The sequence below is a fragment of the Orcinus orca genome, chromosome 9 (assembly GCF_937001465.1).
Source record: "Orcinus orca chromosome 9, mOrcOrc1.1, whole genome shotgun sequence".
NCBI lineage: Eukaryota > Metazoa > Chordata > Mammalia > Artiodactyla > Delphinidae > Orcinus > Orcinus orca.
In genome coordinates this window covers 11,017,923-11,027,605 of record NC_064567.1, presented here as the reverse complement: position 1 = coordinate 11,027,605, position 9,683 = coordinate 11,017,923, and positions in this window count along the sequence as shown.

The following is a 9,683-nucleotide window of genomic DNA, read 5'->3' as shown; positions in this document are numbered from 1 at the left end:
TTCAGCTATTACATCTTCAAATATGTTCTCTGCCCTTTCTCCCTTCTCCTTCTGGGACCTGTATAAGGTAAATGTTAGTACACTTGGTGTTGTCCCAGAGGTCTCTTAATCTGTCCCCAGTTCTTTTCATTCTTTTTCTTTTTTCTGTTCAGCTTCAGTAATTTCCACTGCTCTATCTTCCAGCTTGCTGATCCATTCCTCTGTGTCATGTACTCTACTATTGTTTCCTTCTAGTATATTTTTATTTCAGGTATTGTTTCTTCATCTCTCTGTTTTTTCTTTATATATTTAACTTTTTGTTGAGAGCTTTTAACTTCTAACTCTGTTCATCTAATCTTTTATCAAGTTCTTTGAATATCTTTATGATCATCACCTTAAACTTTTTATTGAGTAGATTGCTTACCTCCACTTCACTTAGTTCTTCTGGCATTTTATCCTGTACCTTTGGGATATATTTCTCTGTCACCTCATTTTGCCTAATTTGCTGTTTTTATTTCTGTGTATTTGGTAGATAGTTATGTTTCCAACATTGGAGATGTGGCTTTTCTAGAAGATGTCCTATATGTCCCAGCAGCCCACTCCCCTCTGATCATCAGAGCTATGTGCTCTAGGGATGCCCCCTGTGTAGGTTGCATGGGTCCTTCTGTTGTGGCCGGCTGACTACTGTAAGTCATCTGGTAGGCATGGCTGACCCCCAGTAGGTTGGGAGCTAGACCCTGCTTTGTGCAGAGGCTACCAACTGCTGGTAGGCAGGACTGGTCAGGAGGTGGCTAGCTGCCAAGCACCAAGGGATCCTTAAGCTGGTGCTGGCCCACTGGTGGGTAGAAACAGGTTCCAGTGTGGGTGGTTGTGGAGCCACAGTCCTGTATATAGTGTCAGCATGCTTATCAGTAGGGCCAGCTCCAACATGATTGGCTGTGGGGTTAAACGTGTCTCAGAGCTGTCATTGGTCTGCTGGTGGATGGGGCTGGGGTCCTGGGCTGCCTGCACACTGGTGGGTGGGGCTGTTTCTAGGGCTAATGCCAGGTTGTTGGGGTGTGGGACCAGGTCCTGGGCCCTCTGGTGGACAGGGCTGAGTCCCAGGGTGGCAGTGGGCTCAGAGAGTCGTAAGGCAGTCAGCCTGCTCATGAGTGGCCCGGTGTCCCTGCCTGGCCTGCTGCTTGGCCCTGAAGCATCTAAGGATGGTGTGCACAGGCAGGTAGGCAGGGCCAGTGCCAAAACTAATAAGCTAGAGAGAGGATTCCAACATGGTGCTTGCCAGCACCAGTGTCCTCGTGAAAGAATAAGCTCCCCAAAATGGCTGCTGCTAGTGTCTGTGTCCCCAGGGTCAGCTCCATTTGCCTCCTGCCTTTTCAGGAATTGCTCCAAGATTAGCATGTGAGTCTGACCCAGGATCCTTTCAAATTACTGCTTTTGCCCTGAGTCACAGAGCTTGTGAGGTTTTGCGTGTTCCCATTAAGAGTCAAGTCTCTATTTCCTACAAACCTCCAGCTCTCCCAAAATTTAGCCCTGCTGGCTTTCAAAGCCAAATATTCCAGGCTTGTCTTCCTGGTGCAGGAACCCAGGCTGGAGAGCAGCTTGATGTAGGGCTCAGACCCCTTGCTTCTTAGGGAGAAATTCTGCAATTGTAATTATCCTCCCACTTGTGGGTCACCCACCCAGTGGTCTAAATCTTGACTCTACCTTGTCCCAGCCCCTCCTACTTATCTCATTGTGGTTCCTTGTTTATAGCTTTTGTTGTAGAAGATCTTTGCTGCTGGTCTTCTGATCTTTCTCATCAACAGTTGCTCTGTAAATACTTACAACTTTGGTGTGGCATGGGAGGTGGTGAGCTCTGGGTCTTCCTCCACCATCTTGACCACTCCTTTACCATTTTATTTGGCTTTTCTCTTGAGTATGGTTAGCTTTTTTTACCCACATCCCCGTATATTTTTCAGACTCTGCTCCATTTTTTCATTACTTTTCTTTTAATGCTTTGATTTGAATGTTTTTTGTTATCTCCATTTGAATTCATTGATCCTGCTCATGACTCTGTCTAGTCTGTTATTAAATCCACACATTGTTTTCTTAATTTCACAGATTATTATTTACTCCTTAAGAATGAATATCTGATTATTTCTGTAGATTCTAATTCTTCACTGAAATATTATTTTTTAAATGTTGTGTATCTTTGTTCCCATTTTCTCTGATATAAATGACAGTTATTTTGAAGTCTTATAGCTTCAATGTCTGGTATATCTGAGACCTCTTTTGTTGGCTCTTTTATCTCTTGGTAATTGATAAATTTTTCCTGCTTTTTTATATTTGGAATGGTAAATTACAAAGGCTATAGACTATGTTATTATCATATAAAGATTAATGAGACTTTGTTTTTTATCCTTAAAGGCAATTAAATTTGTTGAAGATTACCTTACTCCTTTTAGAGCTTGGTTTTAGATTTGTTAAGACAAATGTATTTCAGTTACATATTTGCAAGTTAGGACTTGAGCAATGCCTAAGAAAACGTCTGGCACATATTTTGGGGAATCCTTTTCTACATAATCTTCTCTCTATAATTTCATCCCTTAAAATCCCAGCTTTCTTATTGACCCATAACTCCAGTCTCTGTTGGAGATTTCAGCTCTCTGCTTGGCATCCATTTTCTTGAGCACTGTTTGAAAAATACCTCCTGAAAGAAAGTCTATGTGAATGTGAGGCTTATTTGTACTTCCTTTTAAACAAGTATTGCAGCCTTGTCCTGCCCATCTACTTGTAAAACACGCTCATTCAAAGCCTAAACTCACTTCTGATTGCATTAACAACTTGATTCTCAACAAATCATTAGGTGTTGTGGGAAAATTCTGTCCCCTGAAAATGTAAATGTTGAAGTTTCAACCATCAGTACTTCACAGTACTTCACAATGTGACTGTACTTAAGACTGCATATTTAAAAGGTCATTAAGTTAAAATGAGGTCTTTAGCAGGGGCATCAATGTGATATGACTGGTATCCTTTTAGAAGAGGTGACTAGGATGCAGACATACACAGAAGCAAAACCATGTAAAGTCACAGTGAAAAGATTACCATCTGCAAGCCAAAGAGAGTCTTCAGAAGAAACCAACCCCATTGAATCCTTGATCTTGGACATCTAGCCACTAGGACAATAAAAAAATATATTTCTCTTATTTTTTTTATTTTTATTTTTTTTGCGGTACGCGGGCCTCTCACTGTTGTGGCCTCTCCCGTTGCGGAGCACAGGCTCTGGACGTGCAGGCCCAGCGGCCATGGCTCACGGGCCCAGCCGCTCCGCGGCATGTGGGATCCTCCCGGACCAGGGCACGAACCAACGTTCCCTGCATCGGCAGGCGGACTCTCAACCACTGCGCCACCAGGGAAGCCCTATTCCTCTTATTGAAAGCATGGAGTCTGAGGTATTTTGATATGGATCCCCAAGAAAATTAACACTTTAGTTCAGAGTTATGAGAAATAATCAATAAATGTCAGTTAAAAGAGTGCCAAGTAATGCCATATGGAAATCAGTTATCAAATAGATTATTTAAAAAGCTATTAGAAAAGTCTCCACCATGAAAATTTTTTTCAAGTTTGAGAACAAATTTCTTTCTCTTAATTGTAAGTCTTAATAATGAGATCTTCCAGAAAATAAGGTCATCCTTTGAATAAAAGCACAAAAATATTTACAGTTTAACTCTCACAGTCACATCAGAATTCCTTATTAAGTTTCCCAAGCCTACAGTTCTTTGAGATCCATTAAAAGGAGCACATAATCAAATTTTACCTTAAAATTAATTAAAACCATGGGGAAATAAATGCCATTTTGTGGACAAAGAGTGTGTGTGTGTGTGTGTGTATGTATATGTATGTATTCTTCAAACCACAAACCAAGCTAATGATTAGATTGATTTAAAAGAGCAAAAGACATCTGTATGCTAAATCTTTCCCAAATTTGTGTCATAAACATTGACAGTGGAACAGTGCAATACATTTTGGCCTGAAATGAAAGAAGTCATTAGGACTACAGAACCTAGCTCTCAGGCAGGAGTATGTAATGTGAAAGTCTAGAAAAGGTTCTTCAAATTAATCTAAGTTTATATAGTGTAAAGAATAGTTTATGTTATCACTGCATAGACAAAAAATATATGTTTCCTTCAAAAAAAAAAAGCACTAGTCAGTGGGAATAAATGAGTAAAGCCCTCCAAAATTCTCTGCAGAAGCAAAAGCACACTGACAAAATTTGTCAAAATCATCTTTTTCAAAACCCAGGAAATGAAAGGCTTGCAAAAATCTGATGAGTGTTCATCCAAGAACTGCTGACCTAGTTAAGAACAGTGAGGTCTGCAGGGTTTTAACTTTCTCTGTTCTCATCTTCCACACCCCAGCTCTGTGGTTCCCTAGAAAACAAAACAGCCCTGCAATCACAGTGAAAACCAACATCCTTACAGCCTCTGGAAGCTGTAGCCAGGGTTGGAGGACCAAATAAACCTATGACATATCGAAAGGAAATGGCAGTTGCAGTATAAATTTTGATGTTAAGATTAGAACATAGACCATAGATCCTACACTCTTAAACTCTAACACAAATTGTGGAGTCATGACTAAATTTTGTAATCAACATCTGACAATACAACTAATATTTTTAGGTGTAATTAACAGTATAAAAATATATGTAAACAGACAAAAATCACCAAAGACAGCTAGGATAAGAAAAAAAGAGAGACGTTTAAGTATATAAAAGTGCATTTAAAAATATATATATACTTTATAATCATATCTATTATAAACCAGGCAGTCTCTTAACAACAAGAGAAAGTAATGCAAGAGAAAGAAAGAAATAAATAAATGGTATTTATTTCCCCATGGTTTTGTAATTGGCTCCTTGTAGGTGGCTTTAGGGCATTGGAATTACTCTAGGAGACAGGAAGTCAAAGGACCTGCTGATTCACGCTGATGTGCAGTAGATAAACATTTATTCTGGACCACTGCATTTTGGGAAGAGGCCTGGCTTCAACATTAATTTTTGTGTTATCGACATATGAAATGTGTTGAAATCCCTGGGATTCATGAGGTCCTGTAGAAAGTGAACAGAAACAAAGAATAAACCCTGACCAATACCAGTGTTTCTAGATCCGAAGAGGGACATGAAGATCCAGCAATGGAGTCTGAGAAGGACCAACCATAAAGGTAGAAAGACCACTGGCGGTGGGGGGGGGGGGCACAGTATCATGACAGTGAAGTGAAGAAATGTTGCAAAGAGAGAGAGCAATTGTGTCAAATGCCGCCGGCAGGTCAAGTCAGATGACAACAGAACTGATCATTGGATCTAGCAAATAGATGATTGGTGTCTTTAAAATAAAGAGTTTCGGATTCTGACTGAATGTGTTCAAGTCAAAATAGGAGCAGAAACTTTAGAGACAGAAACTGCTGGAGAGAAACTCTTGAGTAGGCAAGAGGGGTGGGATTCATAGCATGAGTTGTAGGTTGGCATTGGCTGGGGGAAAAACCTCATAACTCAATAGTAAGAGCAGAGAAGTTGAGATAAATGCACAAATTCAGTAACTCATTCAGTGTGTTAATTAGGATTGTACAAATTGTCATCTGATTGCTTCCATGTTCTCAGTTACTCACTAGCTGAGACAATGGGTGGAGGGAGTTATGGGAGGTTTAAAGAAAGAGAAAATAAGAAAAAAATCACTTGGGAGAAGACTAGGGAAATATAGTATGATTTCTGGGAGCATCAAGGCCTAAAGTGACGTGTAAACTCCTGAATGTGAGTTATCTGAATCGTCACGTCTGTGTGTTGTCCTGTGGCTCTCTGTATGCAGGCAAAGCCGTCCACCGACTAATTTCAATGCTTACAATACTATGCTTACAACACAGAGATCACAGTGGCCTCTCTAAATATGGGATATATATTTAGGGAAAATATATTTTTGAAATGGACAAATACTGAAGGAGCAGCTTAAAGCAGGAAAGCATTTAGGCAATAGGATTCAGTCTACATGCGTTTCCAAGTGATGATTAATATTTGCAATGGAAAATTTTGATAATTATTGCACTTTTCGACAGATTGTTCACTTCCTGAAAAAGATATAGTCCTTTGAGGGGCTGCCTTAATTAGCTCCATGGGCATTGTATTTATTACATCATGAAGCTTTCCAAAAGTAGGATATAGATACAGGAACAATTTCAAGATCAAGGACATAATACTTTCATATCCTTGGGAGTTGTACTATGGGACATAATAAAGAATGACTTATCTCTAAAGTTTTTATACTAGGATCCTCTTGAATACAGACATCTTTGCCATTCTTCCTGTGTTCTTCCTTCTGTCCATAAGTAGGTGCATATGCGTGTGTGCATGCACACACACACACACACACACAGATACACACACACTCAGGGATAACAGCTGGAGATCCAAGAGGGGAGGGGAAGGTTTTGCGGTTTTGCATTACTTTGTAGGAAAGATGGAGAATGATGAGAAGACACTTAGTAATTTGTTCCCTGGTCTCCACAGGTATGTCTCTGGGGAATGGGTTGGTTTTAGGTGATCAGACTATAAAGCCCTCACATCTACAACCTCCTGAGAACCCCCTGAGTCCTGTCCTCCCCATCAGGCAGAAAAGGTATCTGGGATTCATAATCCACTGTACTAGCTTCAGGAAGCAGGTGACTCAGCTCCAACCATTCCCCATCTCTGTGAGTTTTTCTGTACGTTCAAGCCCAATTGGAGAAAAATACCAGAAATAGGACAACCCCCTTTGTACAAATTATTATTATTTTTACAATGGTTAATTATTTACAGAAATGCAGGACAGAAGGATGGCAGAAGTCATCAGGTTTAGGAAGAAGAAAAAGGCACCTTTGTGAGACCCCTTTCTTGCACTGTGCCTGGGGTCTCAGAGTAACATCTGATACCCATGCTGTCTAAACATAGGTTTCTTATTCCTCTTTGTCAGGGCCCCTCCCCAGTCACACTTACAGGAAGGGGCTGGTGAAACTCAATCTAAAAGGGGCATAAAAGCCATGCTGTTGCCTCTCCTTACAAATGATGAAGCTGGAGATGTCATGTGATTTGTCCTTCACTATCTTTCATTTCTTCCTCTGCTGAGGCCATCTGTTCCTACTACATCCTGGAAATGTCCTCCTGCCAGGGAAGTGAGAACACTGGAGTTCCTTTCTTTGCTGCCCAGTGGGGAGAAATTTTTTAATTTACCAAATTTTACCAAATGCAGAAATTAAAGAGCTAAATGCACAACTTCAGTAACTCATTCAGTGTGTTAATTAGGATTGTACAAATTGTCATCGGATTGCTTCCATGTTCACAGTTACTCTCACTCACTAGCTGAGACAATGGGTGGAAGGAGTTAAATTTAAAGGAGTAAAATTAAATTAAATTTTACCAAATGCAAAAATAAAATCAAGAGAACCCTGTCAGTGTTTGTAATGTTACGGTGAGGCACAGGATTCCTACTACCTTCCTCTAAACTGCAATCATTTACTTACTTTCATCCATATTTCTGCATTATAATACTTAAGATTCAAGTTACTACTTATGAGGCTAACAGAGTTTTCATGTTCATAGTAATCTGACTTCTGCTGTATAAAATTGATGGTTTGCTAACAGCAAATTACTGGAAAAGCATTCTAGGTACCCCTGACCTGAGCTTGTAAGCTGTCAGAGTCCATTGAGCTAGTATGAGGTGTTGGACCAAAGGGCTTCACTTCTGCAGCAAGTCAGGGAAAGCAGTGATTAGTCTCTGTAGACACCAGGTAAGATGGGAAAAGTTCTAAGACAAATGATTATCATACAGCCCTATGATAATCGTCATGTAATGTTTATTAATGCTGCTTATCCTTTTCTTACTAAATAAACATTTCTAAGTATATATTAAAATTAAGTAGAAATTTAAATATATTAATTGAATCTCCTGTAAGGCATATTCTTATATAATCTACAATGTGATGAATGAACTCTTTTAACATATAATATTAACATGCTTGAATTATAGAATAAAGGTTAGAAAGATAGAATCTTTTGAGAGCTAGAATAGATGCTAATATCAGATAACTGGGAGCTCTGTGGAGACACAATGAAGAAAGATAGGCATTTGAGAGCACAAGTCTGGAAGCCAAAGAATTGGGCAATGTTGTCTGGGTACTATTGGTGAAAGGGAAAAAGCTACAGGAGACTTGATTTAACTGTCAACTTTTGAATTGTATAGAAGGCCAATTCTACATTAAACTTAGTTGCTAAGTCCCTAAGCAGACAACTCAGGACAGGAGGACAGACCAGAACTGGCAATTAAACCAGCAGCCACCACGGAGACTTCTAATGCTAATAACATTTGATGTTTATGCTAACATTAACTGTAACATTAATATCTAAAACTTGTATGTTAGAGACATGCACCGAGATAGGATGAGGGCCTTACAATCATTTTACTAAGCTGGCTGACTCAATCTGCTTGAGAGCCTCAGAAACCATCATTAAATAGTAAAACCTCTGGTCTATTCTCCTTGGCACACAACACAGAGATATGTCACTCTAAGAAGTTAGTAAATCAGTATCTGCAATATGCTGTATTTGCTCATTTGTTTTTTTAAAGTTAGAGCTCATAGTTGAAATCAGTATCTGATTATCTATTGTTCTACCCCAATGGCAATGATTAAAAATTAGACTTTTCTGCAGTTTTCAGGCTTTGAACGGTGATTGTTTTCCTTGGTGAGTGCCCCTGAAAGTGGACTTTCTACACAATATATAATCAATGTTCCATCCTAAATGTGCCTTTCGATTGTTGAAAATCTGCTAAACACATTTCATGTGATAAACACACCAGAAACTTTAATTCATTTACGTAAATTTGCCACAGCATAGCATTCTCAACATATACTGGTGCACTTAAATGTATTTCTCATATTATTTGTGGTGAGTAACAGAGTTAATATTAGTTAGTTTCCCTTAGATTGTATTGTATCAAAATAGAGAAGTTTTATAAAATTCCTTCAGGTACGAGATAGATAATATGAAGGAGGACTGCACGTTGAGTATGAGTAAAGCCAACTTCTGAAATTTAAAAATTAAACTTTCTGGGGCTTCCCTGGTGGCGCAGTGGTTGAGAGTCCGCCTGCCGATGCAGGGGACACGGGTTCGTGCCCCGGTCCGGGAAGATCCCACGTGCCGCGGAGCGGCTGGGAGCCTGTGCTCCGCAACGGAAGAGGCCACGGAAGTGAGAGGCCCGCGTATGGCAAAAAAAAAAAAAAAAAAAAAAAAAAAATTAAACTTTCTTTTTACTTAACTGTGGATAAATATCTATGCTACTGTACTTTTAAAAATCATTAGAAAATATTTATTAAAATTTTTGGCAATTATCCTCTTCAATTTAGAACCAGAAAACCACACCTATTCCTCTGCCTGATTAGGTCCAATCAGATTTTGGATTTCAGAGGTGATGTGCAGACAGGGATTCTGTAGCTGATGCTGTGAGTGTTCCATCCTAACACCTTGCCTTCCCACTTCAGTGCACACTGGCCTGACTTCCATATGTCACCACCTGCATTTCTTTGTCTGGGCAGGTTCCCTGGCCACAAGAGGCACTTTAGGAGCCCATCACACAGGGAAAAAGAGCCCTAATACTTGGTTCACCCGCCTCATGGCCGTCACCCAATAATGGATACTAGTTGGT